This window comes from Schistocerca gregaria, chromosome 7 (assembly GCF_023897955.1).
Source record: "Schistocerca gregaria isolate iqSchGreg1 chromosome 7, iqSchGreg1.2, whole genome shotgun sequence".
Lineage (NCBI taxonomy): Eukaryota > Metazoa > Arthropoda > Insecta > Orthoptera > Acrididae > Schistocerca > Schistocerca gregaria.
In genome coordinates, this window is record NC_064926.1 from 108,910,711 (window position 1) to 108,926,182 (window position 15,472).

Consider the following 15,472-nt stretch of genomic DNA (forward strand, 5'->3'; position numbering starts at 1 on the left):
CTGCGCCTAGTCACAGTATATCGCCCTAGCAGCACCAGGAAAACGGGTTCAGATGTGCTCGCCTTCCACTCGGCGTTGAGCGCCTACAGCGAGATAGCCTTCGTCCTCTGGCGCCAGGAGGGAAGGCGACACATCACGGCGCAAACAGCTTGTAGCGGAAGGCAGTGGTGGTGTGTCGGTCAGCGTGGTTGCTTCCCAAGTAGCTGATCCGGGTTCGAAACCCGGACACCACACGGAAGTTGTCTCCTTTACTCAGGAGAGTGTGTTCAACGCTACTTGATCTTCGAATTTCCGAACAGTTGTGGTACGAATGGTTTTCCTCCACCCCTCGTCTCGCTCCGCGAAGGCTAGTGCGGATTACGATTCACAGCATCGTGTGTCCTCATGTGTCGACTTGTCTCGACTTTGCTCGGCTGACGCGAAAGCTGACGCTTGCAAATGGCCGTATATGTAGAGGACTGGCGCTAGAAACGACTGGGAGTCGCCAAATCGACAAACACACAACGGACTCTTTCATTTGACAGTGGCCGCAGGTTCGCCCCTGTGCGTACCGAGAAGCAAGAGAGGTGTCAGCGTGCTGGACCGCAGGATTTCCGCGCAGCAGACTCAAAAACAAAGGAAAAAGGCAAAACTGAAGAAACCAATAGCTCGCGGACTTCCTAGGTGGTCACCCACCTGAGTACTAACCACGCCCAACGCTGTCGAATTTCGGTGATCGGGCATGGACCCGTGTCTTTGGCGTGGCATACAAGTTGGCGAGAACGTCGCCAGACGGGCGGACGCCTTAGTCCTTGTACAGATCACTTGGGATTTGCCTTTTAGGGAAACAAAATGGAATAGCCCTTGGTGGGATCGAACCCACAGCCCCCTCGTTATTAGCATAATAACACTCTAACTTGGTGAGCTTATTGCCCGCGCAATACGGCCGCTTCAGGACTCCACTACCCCAACCGCCGTTTCATCTATCTTTATTAAGGCCCTGCCATTCATTGAAACACTTACGTGTCACTGTTGACTCATTTTCGCCTGTCGCTTCGAGCCCAGAGCCACAACACAACGACCACGGAAACGTCCGTGAGAAGAGGTAAAACTCGACACAGGAAAAGTATGTTCCGCTATTTCTTTTCGACTGCTCAGCCTATGGGACGTGAGACGCCAGCACTGCTGTCACTGTCTTCCCTAGCAAAACCTCCATGGCGTGTTTCTGCGTAATTTACTTGTTCTACAACATGAATGGAGTAGGTTAGTTTCTGAATGATTAAAATGCATTGTCAGATGTGGGGTTCGAACCCACGCTCCCTTTCGGGAAGCAGAGCTTAAATCTGGTGCCTTAGACCGCTCGGCCAATCTGACGTGTGAGACAACAGCCCCAGTGACTTCCGTCTCTAGCATTATCTCAAGAACCTGACTGCGAAATCTGTTTCTTTTTTCGGTAGGACGGAATTATGTCAGTCTTACAATATTTAAGGCGCAATGTCAGATGTGGCGTAGGAAACGCATCCCGCGCTCTTCCGTCGTATCCAGTTTGAACTGTAACTAGCACAACTGTATTTAGTAATAGGATAATTTCCACATTGACGCAAAAGAAAGCAGATATTAGCAAACGGCATCTAAGGCCGTTTCCTAGCAACAGCCACGCTGTGCATTACGTACTCGTGGGAAGCCAATGAAATACTTCGTGTGAGGATGGAACTCTCGACATTCACTTTACAATACTTAGGCACTGCCCCGGCGGTACCGACGCATACGTACTGAAACGTCTTTGGATCGTCAGTGAGTACTGCATATTAGAAATTTCGTGTTGGCCCTGATGTGCATTAAAGGGCAGATTTCTTCAGTGGAAGTCAGTTCTGCGCCTAGTCACAGTATATCGCCCTAGCAGCACCAGGAAAACGGGTTCAGATGTGCTCGCCTTCCACTCGGCGTTGAGCGCCTACAGCGAGATAGCCTTCGTCCTCTGGCGCCAGGAGGGAAGGCGACACATCACGGCGCAAACAGCTTGTAGCGGAAGGCAGTGGTGGTGTGTCGGTCAGCGTGGTTGCTTCCCAAGTAGCTGATCCGGGTTCGAAACCCGGACACCACACGGAAGTTGTCTCCTTTACTCAGGAGAGTGTGTTCAACGCTACTTGATCTTCGAATTTCCGAACAGTTGTGGTACGAATGGTTTTCCTCCACCCCTCGTCTCGCTCCGCGAAGGCTAGTGCGGATTACGATTCACAGCATCGTGTGTCCTCATGTGTCGACTTGTCTCGACTTTGCTCGGCTGACGCGAAAGCTGACGCTTGCAAATGGCCGTATATGTAGAGGACTGGCGCTAGAAACGACTGGGAGACGCCAAATCGACAAACACACAACGGACTCTTTCATTTGACAGTGGCCGCAGGTTCGCCCCTGTGCGTACCGAGAAGCAAGAGAGGTGTCAGCGTGCTGGACCGCAGGATTTCCGCGCAGCAGACTCAAAAACTAAGGAAAAAGGCAAAACTGAAGAAACCAATAGCTCGCGGACTTCCTAGGTGGTCACCCACCTGAGTACTAACCACGCCCAACGCTGTCGAATTTCGGTGATCGGGCATGGACCCGTGTCTTTGGCGTGGCATACAAGTTGGCGAGAACGTCGCCAGACGGGCGGACGCCTTAGTCCTTGTACAGATCACTTGGGATTTGCCTTTTAGGGAAACAAAATGGAATAGCCCTTGGTGGGATCGAACCCACAGCCCCCTCGTTATTAGCATAATAACACTCTAACTTGGTGAGCTTATTGCCCGCGCAATACGGCCGCTTCAGGACTCCACTACCCCAACCGCCGTTTCATCTATCTTTATTAAGGCCCTGCCATTCATTGAAACACTTACGTGTCACTGTTGACTCATTTTCGCCTGTCGCTTCGAGCCCAGAGCCACAACACAACGACCACGGAAACGTCCGTGAGAAGAGGTAAAACTCGACACAGGAAAAGTATGTTCCGCTATTTCTTTTCGACTGCTCAGCCTATGGGACGTGAGACGCCAGCACTGCTGTCACTGTCTTCCCTAGCAAAACCTCCATGGCGTGTTTCTGCGTAATTTACTTGTTCTACAACATGAATGGAGTAGGTTAGTTTCTGAATGATTAAAATGCATTGTCAGATGTGGGGTTCGAACCCACGCTCCCTTTCGGGAAGCAGAGCTTAAATCTGGTGCCTTAGACCGCTCGGCCAATCTGACGTGTGAGACAACAGCCCCAGTGACTTCCGTCTCTAGCATTATCTCAAGAACCTGACTGCGAAATCTGTTTCTTTTTTCGGTAGGACGGAATTATGTCAGTCTTACAATATTTAAGGCGCAATGTCAGATGTGGCGTAGGAAACGCATCCCGCGCTCTTCCGTCGTATCCAGTTTGAACTGTAACTAGCACAACTGTATTTAGTAATAGGATAATTTCCACATTGACGCAAAAGAAAGCAGATATTAGCAAACGGCATCTAAGGCCGTTTCCTAGCAACAGCCACGCTGTGCATTACGTACTCGTGGGAAGCCAATGAAATACTTCGTGTGAGGATGGAACTCTCGACCTTCACTTTACAATACTTAGGCACTGCCCCGGCGGTACCGACGCATACGTACTGAAACGTCTTTGGATCGTCAGTGAGTACTGCATATTAGAAATTTCGTGTTGGCCCTGATGTGCATTAAAGGGCAGATTTCTTCAGTGGAAGTCAGTTCTGCGCCTAGTCACAGTATATCGCCCTAGCAGCACCAGGAAAACGGGTTCAGATGTGCTCGCCTTCCACTCGGCGTTGAGCGCCTACAGCGAGATAGCCTTCGTCCTCTGGCGCCAGGAGGGAAGGCGACACATCACGGCGCAAACAGCTTGTAGCGGAAGGCAGTGGTGGTGTGTCGGTCAGCGTGGTTGCTTCCCAAGTAGCTGATCCGGGTTCGAAACCCGGACACCACACGGAAGTTGTCTCCTTTACTCAGGAGAGTGTGTTCAACGCTACTTGATCTTCGAATTTCCGAACAGTTGTGGTACGAATGGTTTTCCTCCACCCCTCGTCTCGCTCCGCGAAGGCTAGTGCGGATTACGATTCACAGCATCGTGTGTCCTCATGTGTCGACTTGTCTCGACTTTGCTCGGCTGACGCGAAAGCTGACGCTTGCAAATGGCCGTATATGTAGAGGACTGGCGCTAGAAACGACTGGGAGACGCCAAATCGACAAACACACAACGGACTCTTTCATTTGACAGTGGCCGCAGGTTCGCCCCTGTGCGTACCGAGAAGCAAGAGAGGTGTCAGCGTGCTGGACCGCAGGATTTCCGCGCAGCAGACTCAAAAACTAAGGAAAAAGGCAAAACTGAAGAAACCAATAGCTCGCGGACTTCCTAGGTGGTCACCCACCTGAGTACTAACCACGCCCAACGCTGTCGAATTTCGGTGATCGGGCATGGACCCGTGTCTTTGGCGTGGCATACAAGTTGGCGAGAACGTCGCCAGACGGGCGGACGCCTTAGTCCTTGTACAGATCACTTGGGATTTGCCTTTTAGGGAAACAAAATGGAATAGCCCTTGGTGGGATCGAACCCACAGCCCCCTCGTTATTAGCATAATAACACTCTAACTTGGTGAGCTTATTGCCCGCGCAATACGGCCGCTTCAGGACTCCACTACCCCAACCGCCGTTTCATCTATCTTTATTAAGGCCCTGCCATTCATTGAAACACTTACGTGTCACTGTTGACTCATTTTCGCCTGTCGCTTCGAGCCCAGAGCCACAACACAACGACCACGGAAACGTCCGTGAGAAGAGGTAAAACTCGACACAGGAAAAGTATGTTCCGCTATTTCTTTTCGACTGCTCAGCCTATGGGACGTGAGACGCCAGCACTGCTGTCACTGTCTTCCCTAGCAAAACCTCCATGGCGTGTTTCTGCGTAATTTACTTGTTCTACAACATGAATGGAGTAGGTTAGTTTCTGAATGATTAAAATGCATTGTCAGATGTGGGGTTCGAACCCACGCTCCCTTTCGGGAAGCAGAGCTTAAATCTGGTGCCTTAGACCGCTCGGCCAATCTGACGTGTGAGACAACAGCCCCAGTGACTTCCGTCTCTAGCATTATCTCAAGAACCTGACTGCGAAATCTGTTTCTTTTTTCGGTAGGACGGAATTATGTCAGTCTTACAATATTTAAGGCGCAATGTCAGATGTGGCGTAGGAAACGCATCCCGCGCTCTTCCGTCGTATCCAGTTTGAACTGTAACTAGCACAACTGTATTTAGTAATAGGATAATTTCCACATTGACGCAAAAGAAAGCAGATATTAGCAAACGGCATCTAAGGCCGTTTCCTAGCAACAGCCACGCTGTGCATTACGTACTCGTGGGAAGCCAATGAAATACTTCGTGTGAGGATGGAACTCTCGACCTTCACTTTACAATACTTAGGCACTGCCCCGGCGGTACCGACGCATACGTACTGAAACGTCTTTGGATCGTCAGTGAGTACTGCATATTAGAAATTTCGTGTTGGCCCTGATGTGCATTAAAGGGCAGATTTCTTCAGTGGAAGTCAGTTCTGCGCCTAGTCACAGTATATCGCCCTAGCAGCACCAGGAAAACGGGTTCAGATGTGCTCGCCTTCCACTCGGCGTTGAGCGCCTACAGCGAGATAGCCTTCGTCCTCTGGCGCCAGGAGGGAAGGCGACACATCACGGCGCAAACAGCTTGTAGCGGAAGGCAGTGGTGGTGTGTCGGTCAGCGTGGTTGCTTCCCAAGTAGCTGATCCGGGTTCGAAACCCGGACACCACACGGAAGTTGTCTCCTTTACTCAGGAGAGTGTGTTCAACGCTACTTGATCTTCGAATTTCCGAACAGTTGTGGTACGAATGGTTTTCCTCCACCCCTCGTCTCGCTCCGCGAAGGCTAGTGCGGATTACGATTCACAGCATCGTGTGTCCTCATGTGTCGACTTGTCTCGACTTTGCTCGGCTGACGCGAAAGCTGACGCTTGCAAATGGCCGTATATGTAGAGGACTGGCGCTAGAAACGACTGGGAGACGCCAAATCGACAAACACACAACGGACTCTTTCATTTGACAGTGGCCGCAGGTTCGCCCCTGTGCGTACCGAGAAGCAAGAGAGGTGTCAGCGTGCTGGACCGCAGGATTTCCGCGCAGCAGACTCAAAAACTAAGGAAAAAGGCAAAACTGAAGAAACCAATAGCTCGCGGACTTCCTAGGTGGTCACCCACCTGAGTACTAACCACGCCCAACGCTGTCGAATTTCGGTGATCGGGCATGGACCCGTGTCTTTGGCGTGGCATACAAGTTGGCGAGAACGTCGCCAGACGGGCGGACGCCTTAGTCCTTGTACAGATCACTTGGGATTTGCCTTTTAGGGAAACAAAATGGAATAGCCCTTGGTGGGATCGAACCCACAGCCCCCTCGTTATTAGCATAATAACACTCTAACTTGGTGAGCTTATTGCCCGCGCAATACGGCCGCTTCAGGACTCCACTACCCCAACCGCCGTTTCATCTATCTTTATTAAGGCCCTGCCATTCATTGAAACACTTACGTGTCACTGTTGACTCATTTTCGCCTGTCGCTTCGAGCCCAGAGCCACAACACAACGACCACGGAAACGTCCGTGAGAAGAGGTAAAACTCGACACAGGAAAAGTATGTTCCGCTATTTCTTTTCGACTGCTCAGCCTATGGGACGTGAGACGCCAGCACTGCTGTCACTGTCTTCCCTAGCAAAACCTCCATGGCGTGTTTCTGCGTAATTTACTTGTTCTACAACATGAATGGAGTAGGTTAGTTTCTGAATGATTAAAATGCATTGTCAGATGTGGGGTTCGAACCCACGCTCCCTTTCGGGAACCAGAGCTTAAATCTGGCGCCTTAGACCGCTCGGCCAATCTGACGTGTGAGACAGCAGCCCCAATGACTTCCGTCTCTAGCATTATCTCAAGAACCTGACTGCGAAATCTGTTTCTTTTTTCGGTAGGACGGAATTATGTCAGTCTTACAATATTTAAGGCGCAATGTCAGATGTGGCGTAGGAAACGCATCCCGCGCTCTTCCGTCGTATCCAGTTTGAACTGTAACTAGCACAACTGTATTTAGTAATAGGATAATTTCCACATTGACGCAAAAGAAAGCAGATATTAGCAAACGGCATCTAAGGCCGTTTCCTAGCAACAGCCACGCTGTGCATTACGTACTCGTGGGAAGCCAATGAAATACTTCGTGTGAGGATGGAACTGTCGACCTTCACTTTACAATACTTAGGCACTGCCCCGGCGGTACCGACGCATACGTACTGAAACGTCTTTGGATCGTCAGTGAGTACTGCATATTAGAAATTTCGTGTTGGCCCTGATGTGCATTAAAGGGCAGATTTCTTCAGTGGAAGTCAGTTCTGCGCCTAGTCACAGTATATCGCCCTAGCAGCACCAGGAAAACGGGTTCAGATGTGCTCGCCTTCCACTCGGCGTTGAGCGCCTACAGCGAGATAGCCTTCGTCCTCTGGCGCCAGGAGGGAAGGCGACACATCACGGCGCAAACAGCTTGTAGCGGAAGGCAGTGGTGGTGTGTCGGTCAGCGTGGTTGCTTCCCAAGTAGCTGATCCGGGTTCGAAACCCGGACACCACACAGAAGTTGTCTCCTTTACTCAGGAGAGTGTGTTCAACGCTACTTGATCTTCGAATTTCCGAACAGTTGTGGTACGAATGGTTTTCCTCCACCCCTCGTCTCGCTCCGCGAAGGCTAGTGCGGATTACGATTCACAGCATCGTGTGTCCTCATGTGTCGACTTGTCTCGACTTTGCTCGGCTGACGCGAAAGCTGACGCTTGCAAATGGCCGTATATGTAGAGGACTGGCGCTAGAAACGACTGGGAGACGCCAAATCGACAAACACACAACGGACTCTTTCATTTGACAGTGGCCGCAGGTTCGCCCCTGTGCGTACCGAGAAGCAAGAGAGGTGTCAGCGTGCTGGACCGCAGGATTTCCGCGCAGCAGACTCAAAAACTAAGGAAAAAGGCAAAACTGAAGAAACCAATAGCTCGCGGACTTCCTAGGTGGTCACCCACCTGAGTACTAACCACGCCCAACGCTGTCGAATTTCGGTGATCGGGCATGGACCCGTGTCTTTGGCGTGGCATACAAGTTGGCGAGAACGTCGCCAGACGGGCAGACGCCTTAGTCCTTGTACAGATCACTTGGGATTTGCCTTTTAGGGAAACAAAATGGAATAGCCCTTGGTGGGATCGAACCCACAGCCCCCTCGTTATTAGCATAATAACACTCTAACTTGGTGAGCTTATTGCCCGCGCAATACGGCCGCTTCAGGACTCCACTACCCCAACCGCCGTTTCATCTATCTTTATTAAGGCCCTGCCATTCATTGAAACACTTACGTGTCACTGTTGACTCATTTTCGCCTGTCGCTTCGAGCCCAGAGCCACAACACAACGACCACGGAAACGTCCGTGAGAAGAGGTAAAACTCGACACAGGAAAAGTATGTTCCGCTATTTCTTTTCGACTGCTCAGCCTATGGGACGTGAGACGCCAGCACTGCTGTCACTGTCTTCCCTAGCAAAACCTCCATGGCGTGTTTCTGCGTAATTTACTTGTTCTACAACATGAATGGAGTAGGTTAGTTTCTGAATGATTAAAATGCATTGTCAGATGTGGGGTTCGAACCCACGCTCCCTTTCGGGAACCAGAGCTTAAATCTGGCGCCTTAGACCGCTCGGCCAATCTGACGTGTGAGACAGCAGCCCCAGTGACTTCCGTCTCTAGCATTATCTCAAGAACCTGACTGCGAAATCTGTTTCTTTTTTCGGTAGGACGGAATTATGTCAGTCTTACAATATTTAAGGCGCAATGTCAGATGTGGCGTAGGAAACGCATCCCGCGCTCTTCCGTCGTATCCAGTTTGAACTGTAACTAGCACAACTGTATTTAGTAATAGGATAATTTCCACATTGACGCAAAAGAAAGCAGATATTAGCAAACGGCATCTAAGGCCGTTTCCTAGCAACAGCCACGCTGTGCATTACGTACTCGTGGGAAGCCAATGAAATACTTCGTGTGAGGATGGAACTGTCGACCTTCACTTTACAATACTTAGGCACTGCCCCGGCGGTACCGACGCATACGTACTGAAACGTCTTTGGATCGTCAGTGAGTACTGCATATTAGAAATTTCGTGTTGGCCCTGATGTGCATTAAAGGGCAGATTTCTTCAGTGGAAGTCAGTTCTGCGCCTAGTCACAGTATATCGCCCTAGCAGCACCAGGAAAACGGGTTCAGATGTGCTCGCCTTCCACTCGGCGTTGAGCGCCTACAGCGAGATAGCCTTCGTCCTCTGGCGCCAGGAGGGAAGGCGACACATCACGGCGCAAACAGCTTGTAGCGGAAGGCAGTGGTGGTGTGTCGGTCAGCGTGGTTGCTTCCCAAGTAGCTGATCCGGGTTCGAAACCCGGACACCACACAGAAGTTGTCTCCTTTACTCAGGAGAGTGTGTTCAACGCTACTTGATCTTCGAATTTCCGAACAGTTGTGGTACGAATGGTTTTCCTCCACCCCTCGTCTCGCTCCGCGAAGGCTAGTGCGGATTACGATTCACAGCATCGTGTGTCGACTTGTCTCGACTTTGCTCGGCTGACGCGAAAGCTGACGCTTGCAAATGGCCGTATATGTAGAGGACTGGCGCTAGAAACGACTGGGAGACGCCAAATCGACAAACACACAACGGACTCTTTCATTTGACAGTGGCCGCAGGTTCGCCCCTGTGCGTACCGAGAAGCAAGAGAGGTGTCAGCGTGCTGGACCGCAGGATTTCCGCGCAGCAGACTCAAAAACTAAGGAAAAAGGCAAAACTGAAGAAACCAATAGCTCGCGGACTTCCTAGGTGGTCACCCACCTGAGTACTAACCACGCCCAACGCTGTCGAATTTCGGTGATCGGGCATGGACCCGTGTCTTTGGCGTGGCATACAAGTTGGCGAGAACGTCGCCAGACGGGCAGACGCCTTAGTCCTTGTACAGATCACTTGGGATTTGCCTTTTAGGGAAACATAATGGAATAGCCCTTGGTGGGATCGAACCCACAGCCCCCTCGTTATTAGCATAATAACACTCTAACTTGGTGAGCTTATTGCCCGCGCAATACGGCCGCTTCAGGACTCCACTACCCCAACCGCCGTTTCATCTATCTTTATTAAGGCCCTGCCATTCATTGAAACACTTACGTGTCACTGTTGACTCATTTTCGCCTGTCGCTTCGAGCCCAGAGCCACAACACAACGACCACGGAAACGTCCGTGAGAAGAGGTAAAACTCGACACAGGAAAAGTATGTTCCGCTATTTCTTTTCGACTGCTCAGCCTATGGGACGTGAGACGCCAGCACTGCTGTCACTGTCTTCCCTAGCAAAACCTCCATGGCGTGTTTCTGCGTAATTTACTTGTTCTACAACATGAATGGAGTAGGTTAGTTTCTGAATGATTAAAATGCATTGTCAGATGTGGGGTTCGAACCCACGCTCCCTTTCGGGAACCAGAGCTTAAATCTGGCGCCTTAGACCGCTCGGCCAATCTGACGTGTGAGACAGCAGCCCCAGTGACTTCCGTCTCTAGCATTATCTCAAGAACCTGACTGCGAAATCTGTTTCTTTTTTCGGTAGGACGGAATTATGTCAGTCTTACAATATTTAAGGCGCAATGTCAGATGTGGCGTAGGAAACGCATCCCGCGCTCTTCCGTCGTATCCAGTTTGAACTGTAACTAGCACAACTGTATTTAGTAATAGGATAATTTCCACATTGACGCAAAAGAAAGCAGATATTAGCAAACGGCATCTAAGGCCGTTTCCTAGCAACAGCCACGCTGTGCATTACGTACTCGTGGGAAGCCAATGAAATACTTCGTGTGAGGATGGAACTGTCGACCTTCACTTTACAATACTTAGGCACTGCCCCGGCGGTACCGACGCATACGTACTGAAACGTCTTTGGATCGTCAGTGAGTACTGCATATTAGAAATTTCGTGTTGGCCCTGATGTGCATTAAAGGGCAGATTTCTTCAGTGGAAGTCAGTTCTGCGCCTAGTCACAGTATATCGCCCTAGCAGCACCAGGAAAACGGGTTCAGATGTGCTCGCCTTCCACTCGGCGTTGAGCGCCTACAGCGAGATAGCCTTCGTCCTCTGGCGCCAGGAGGGAAGGCGACACATCACGGCGCAAACAGCTTGTAGCGGAAGGCAGTGGTGGTGTGTCGGTCAGCGTGGTTGCTTCCCAAGTAGCTGATCCGGGTTCGAAACCCGGACACCACACAGAAGTTGTCTCCTTTACTCAGGAGAGTGTGTTCAACGCTACTTGATCTTCGAATTTCCGAACAGTTGTGGTACGAATGGTTTTCCTCCACCCCTCGTCTCGCTCCGCGAAGGCTAGTGCGGATTACGATTCACAGCATCGTGTGTCGACTTGTCTCGACTTTGCTCGGCTGACGCGAAAGCTGACGCTTGCAAATGGCCGTATATGTAGAGGACTGGCGCTAGAAACGACTGGGAGACGCCAAATCGACAAACACACAACGGACTCTTTCATTTGACAGTGGCCGCAGGTTCGCCCCTGTGCGTACCGAGAAGCAAGAGAGGTGTCAGCGTGCTGGACCGCAGGATTTCCGCGCAGCAGACTCAAAAACTAAGGAAAAAGGCAAAACTGAAGAAAGCAATAGCTCGCGGACTTCCTAGGTGGTCACCCACCTGAGTACTAACCACGCCCAACGCTGTCGAATTTCGGTGATCGGGCATGGACCCGTGTCTTTGGCGTGGCATACAAGTTGGCGAGAACGTCGCCAGACGGGCGGACGCCTTAGTCCTTGTACAGATCACTTGGGATTTGCCTTTTAGGGAAACAAAATGGAATAGCCCTTGGTGGGATCGAACCCACAGCCCCCTCGTTATTAGCATAATAACACTCTAACTTGGTGAGCTTATTGCCCGCGCAATACGGCCGCTTCAGGACTCCACTACCCCAACCGCCGTTTCATCTATCTTTATTAAGGCCCTGCCATTCATTGAAACACTTACGTGTCACTGTTGACTCATTTTCGCCTGTCGCTTCGAGCCCAGAGCCACAACACAACGACCACGGAAACGTCCGTGAGAAGAGGTAAAACTCGACACAGGAAAAGTATGTTCCGCTATTTCTTTTCGACTGCTCAGCCTATGGGACGTGAGACGCCAGCACTGCTGTCACTGTCTTCCCTAGCAAAACCTCCATGGCGTGTTTCTGCGTAATTTACTTGTTCTACAACATGAATGGAGTAGGTTAGTTTCTGAATGATTAAAATGCATTGTCAGATGTGGGGTTCGAACCCACGCTCCCTTTCGGGAACCAGAGCTTAAATCTGGCGCCTTAGACCGCTCGGCCAATCTGACGTGTGAGACAACAGCCCCAGTGACTTCCGTCTCTAGCATTATCTCAAGAACCTGACTGCGAAATCTGTTTCTTTTTTCGGTAGGACGGAATTATGTCAGTCTTACAATATTTAAGGCGCAATGTCAGATGTGGCGTAGGAAACGCATCCCGCGCTCTTCCGTCGTATCCAGTTTGAACTGTAACTAGCACAACTGTATTTAGTAATAGGATAATTTCCACATTGACGCAAAAGAAAGCAGATATTAGCAAACGGCATCTAAGGCCGTTTCCTAGCAACAGCCACGCTGTGCATTACGTACTCGTGGGAAGCCAATGAAATACTTCGTGTGAGGATGGAACTGTCGACCTTCACTTTACAATACTTAGGCACTGCCCCGGCGGTACCGACGCATACGTACTGAAACGTCTTTGGATCGTCAGTGAGTACTGCATATTAGAAATTTCGTGTTGGCCCTGATGTGCATTAAAGGGCAGATTTCTTCAGTGGAAGTCAGTTCTGCGCCTAGTCACAGTATATCGCCCTAGCAGCACCAGGAAAACGGGTTCAGATGTGCTCGCCTTCCACTCGGCGTTGAGCGCCTACAGCGAGATAGCCTTCGTCCTCTGGCGCCAGGAGGGAAGGCGACACATCACGGCGCAAACAGCTTGTAGCGGAAGGCAGTGGTGGTGTGTCGGTCAGCGTGGTTGCTTCCCAAGTAGCTGATCCGGGTTCGAAACCCGGACACCACACAGAAGTTGTCTCCTTTACTCAGGAGAGTGTGTTCAACGCTACTTGATCTTCGAATTTCCGAACAGTTGTGGTACGAATGGTTTTCCTCCACCCCTCGTCTCGCTCCGCGAAGGCTAGTGCGGATTACGATTCACAGCATCGTGTGTCCTCATGTGTCGACTTGTCTCGACTTTGCTCGGCTGACGCGAAAGCTGACGCTTGCAAATGGCCGTATATGTAGAGGACTGGCGCTAGAAACGACTGGGAGACGCCAAATCGACAAACACACAACGGACTCTTTCATTTGACAGTGGCCGCAGGTTCGCCCCTGTGCGTACCGAGAAGCAAGAGAGGTGTCAGCGTGCTGGACCGCAGGATTTCCGCGCAGCAGACTCAAAAACTAAGGAAAAAGGCAAAACTGAAGAAACCAATAGCTCGCGGACTTCCTAGGTGGTCACCCACCTGAGTACTAACCACGCCCAACGCTGTCGAATTTCGGTGATCGGGCATGGACCCGTGTCTTTGGCGTGGCATACAAGTTGGCGAGAACGTCGCCAGACGGGCGGACGCCTTAGTCCTTGTACAGATCACTTGGGATTTGCCTTTTAGGGAAACAAAATGGAATAGCCCTTGGTGGGATCGAACCCACAGCCCCCTCGTTATTAGCATAATAACACTCTAACTTGGTGAGCTTATTGCCCGCGCAATACGGCCGCTTCAGGACTCCACTACCCCAACCGCCGTTTCATCTATCTTTATTAAGGCCCTGCCATTCATTGAAACACTTACGTGTCACTGTTGACTCATTTTCGCCTGTCGCTTCGAGCCCAGAGCCACAACACAACGACCACGGAAACGTCCGTGAGAAGAGGTAAAACTCGACACAGGAAAAGTATGTTCCGCTATTTCTTTTCGACTGCTCAGCCTATGGGACGTGAGACGCCAGCACTGCTGTCACTGTCTTCCCTAGCAAAACCTCCATGGCGTGTTTCTGCGTAATTTACTTGTTCTACAACATGAATGGAGTAGGTTAGTTTCTGAATGATTAAAATGCATTGTCAGATGTGGGGCTCGAACCCACGCTCCCTTTCGGGAACCAGAGCTTAAATCTGGCGCCTTAGACCGCTCGGCCAATCTGACGTGTGAGACAACAGCCCCAGTGACTTCCGTCTCTAGCATTATCTCAAGAACCTGACTGCGAAATCTGTTTCTTTTTTCGGTAGGACGGAATTATGTCAGTCTTACAATATTTAAGGCGCAATGTCAGATGTGGCGTAGGAAACGCATCCCGCGCTCTTCCGTCGTATCCAGTTTGAACTGTAACTAGCACAACTGTATTTAGTAATAGGATAATTTCCACATTGACGCAAAAGAAAGCAGATATTAGCAAACGGCATCTAAGGCCGTTTCCTAGCAACAGCCACGCTGTGCATTACGTACTCGTGGGAAGCCAATGAAATACTTCGTGTGAGGATGGAACTGTCGACCTTCACTTTACAATACTTAGGCACTGCCCCGGCGGTACCGACGCATACGTACTGAAACGTCTTTGGATCGTCAGTGAGTACTGCATATTAGAAATTTCGTGTTGGCCCTGATGTGCATTAAAGGGCAGATTTCTTCAGTGGAAGTCAGTTCTGCGCCTAGTCACAGTATATCGCCCTAGCAGCACCAGGAAAACGGGTTCAGATGTGCTCGCCTTCCACTCGGCGTTGAGCGCCTACAGCGAGATAGCCTTCGTCCTCTGGCGCCAGGAGGGAAGGCGACACATCACGGCGCAAACAGCTTGTAGCGGAAGGCAGTGGTGGTGTGTCGGTCAGCGTGGTTGCTTCCCAAGTAGCTGATCCGGGTTCGAAACCCGGACACCACACAGAAGTTGTCTCCTTTACTCAGGAGAGTGTGTTCAACGCTACTTGATCTTCGAATTTCCGAACAGTTGTGGTACGAATGGTTTTCCTCCACCCCTCGTCTCGCTCCGCGAAGGCTAGTGCGGATTACGATTCACAGCATCGTGTGTCCTCATGTGTCGACTTGTCTCGACTTTGCTCGGCTGACGCGAAAGCTGACGCTTGCAAATGGCCGTATATGTAGAGGACTGGCGCTAGAAACGACTGGGAGACGCCAAATCGACAAACACACAACGGACTCTTTCATTTGACAGTGGCCGCAGGTTCGCCCCTGTGCGTACCGAGAAGCAAGAGAGGTGTCAGCGTGCTGGACCGCAGGATTTCCGCGCAGCAGACTCAAAAACTAAGGAAAAAGGCAAAACTGAAGAAACCAATAGCTCGCGGACTTCCTAGGTGGTCACCCACCTGAGTACTAACCACGC

The 15,472-nt window shown here is 50.8% G+C and overlaps 8 non-coding genes across 8 annotated transcripts; all 8 read right to left on the reverse strand.

Annotated features, from left to right (window-relative positions):
* Positions 1–1,269: 1,269 nt before the first annotated feature.
* On the reverse strand, positions 1,270–1,353 carry Trnal-uaa (transfer RNA leucine (anticodon UAA)). Its single transcript has one exon. It is a non-coding gene; the product is annotated as a tRNA-Leu (tRNA).
* Positions 1,354–3,119: 1,766 nt separating this feature from the next.
* Positions 3,120–3,203, reverse strand: Trnal-uaa (transfer RNA leucine (anticodon UAA)). The gene has a single exon. It is a non-coding gene; the product is annotated as a tRNA-Leu (tRNA).
* A 1,766-nt stretch (positions 3,204–4,969) lies between these two features.
* On the reverse strand, positions 4,970–5,053 carry Trnal-uaa (transfer RNA leucine (anticodon UAA)). The gene has a single exon. It is a non-coding gene; the product is annotated as a tRNA-Leu (tRNA).
* Positions 5,054–6,819: 1,766 nt separating this feature from the next.
* On the reverse strand, positions 6,820–6,903 carry Trnal-uaa (transfer RNA leucine (anticodon UAA)). The gene has a single exon. It is a non-coding gene; the product is annotated as a tRNA-Leu (tRNA).
* Positions 6,904–8,669: 1,766 nt separating this feature from the next.
* Trnal-uaa (transfer RNA leucine (anticodon UAA)) lies at positions 8,670–8,753 on the reverse strand. Its single transcript has one exon. It is a non-coding gene; the product is annotated as a tRNA-Leu (tRNA).
* A 1,756-nt stretch (positions 8,754–10,509) lies between these two features.
* On the reverse strand, positions 10,510–10,593 carry Trnal-uaa (transfer RNA leucine (anticodon UAA)). The gene has a single exon. It is a non-coding gene; the product is annotated as a tRNA-Leu (tRNA).
* A 1,756-nt stretch (positions 10,594–12,349) lies between these two features.
* Trnal-uaa (transfer RNA leucine (anticodon UAA)) lies at positions 12,350–12,433 on the reverse strand. The gene has a single exon. It is a non-coding gene; the product is annotated as a tRNA-Leu (tRNA).
* A 1,766-nt stretch (positions 12,434–14,199) lies between these two features.
* Trnal-uaa (transfer RNA leucine (anticodon UAA)) lies at positions 14,200–14,283 on the reverse strand. Its single transcript has one exon. It is a non-coding gene; the product is annotated as a tRNA-Leu (tRNA).
* Positions 14,284–15,472: the final 1,189 nt, after the last annotated feature.